This window comes from Micropterus salmoides, unplaced genomic scaffold, assembly GCF_014851395.1.
Source record: "Micropterus salmoides isolate LMB-PRFRI ecotype aquatic unplaced genomic scaffold, ASM1485139v1 Ms_hic_scaffold_5, whole genome shotgun sequence".
NCBI classification, from domain to species: Eukaryota; Metazoa; Chordata; class Actinopteri; order Centrarchiformes; family Centrarchidae; genus Micropterus; species Micropterus salmoides.
The window spans coordinates 37,299,001-37,300,394 of record NW_024044237.1 but is presented as its reverse complement, the minus strand read 5'-3'; the positions used below and the strand labels follow the sequence as shown (position 1 = coordinate 37,300,394).

The window sequence follows — 1,394 nt, the reverse complement described above, 5'->3', positions numbered from 1 at the left end:
ATTTTTTTTTTATTTTTTACAATTAACCATGTAATTGGCACTACAAATAAATTAAAACTATAAGCAGAATACTGAAAATATTTGTGTGGATGCGCTAAAGAGGCCATATTTGTGTGACTGCTGGTAGAGGGTTTCTGCCTGAAACGTCATTCAAAATCAAAACTATTTACAGATTAAATATATCATACACATATCATCTTATACAAAGATACAAGGAGAGGAGTAGATTATTTTCTTTATTTAAACAAAAAATATATAAAATATATATATAATATAATAAAAATGTATGCCTTATTTAAACTATATAAATATATTGCTTTTAAAATTAATCAGGCCATTGGCACTACAATTAAATAAAACAACAAGCAGATACAGAAAGGATTTCAATTCAATGTTAATGTTATAACTAAAGAGGCCATATTTGTCTGACTGCTGAATGTAGAATTTAAAACTTCCTTTATGAACAAATCCATGCCTTCATTGAACTATAAAAATCAGTCTCCTTCTTCCATGGGCTCATCTTCATCATCTGCAAAGTACTGGAGAAAAAAAAGTAAATAAAAACTGCATATAAGGATGTGAATTTAATTGATTTTTAGTGTAGACTATACATTACGTTGTCATCTTCCTCAGGTAATTCAGGAGGAGGAGGATGAGGAGGAGGCACAGGCAGGTGGTGTTCCTCAACAGAGGTGACCCAGAGGTCACTTTCCTGCAAAATGGCACAATACAACAGTTGTTAAACCTGACTGATGCATCACAATTCACAAATATACAATAAACAATACACTGAGATTCCCCCAACTCCAAAATTCCAGCCAGTGATATAGCATTCACTGCCCTGTTTGACGTAATTCCACACTGATATTTCAATGCACACTATTCATTGAAATAGCAGTATGGAATTATTTAAACAACAATGCTGAGAGCTATATAATTAGGTTGAATGACAATTTTGTAACATATGAAATCCTGGCGTGGTTGCTGTGCTGAAACTGTAAAGGAAAAGTGTAAAAGCTACTTTCATCTCATCCTATTAGGCACAAAGTATTTAAATTAAAATACTCAGAGTGCACTATGGGAAATATCAAAAAGACTTATTTGGCAACACAGTTGTCCACATTATTTAGTCACAAGAGAGCCCAATATTTCATGGAAAAATATCCAATGACATGTCAATAATTTATGCATGGTGTAAACATACAGATTTACAAATTTACGGTGCCATCTTCCACTCCACTTTTGTCAGCCATTATCTGAAAAAGATGCTCTGTTAAGTACAACTTGTAGAAAGGAAAGGCAAATACATAGCATGCCAAGCTGCGGTTCAAAGATTCAAATCTTTTTTTACAATAGTACAGTCTAATTTGTGTGATGCCACGCCCGTTTCTTGC

General features: G+C 33.1%; 1 long non-coding RNA gene across 1 annotated transcript; it reads right to left on the bottom strand.

The window, feature by feature from the left end:
- Window positions 1-370: 370 nt before the first annotated feature.
- LOC119889083 lies at window positions 371-928 on the bottom strand. Its single transcript, XR_005441997.1, has 2 exons — window positions 617-928; window positions 371-539 (listed from the first exon to the last, which is right to left on the bottom strand). It is a non-coding gene; the product is annotated as an uncharacterized LOC119889083 (long non-coding RNA).
- Window positions 929-1,394: the final 466 nt, after the last annotated feature.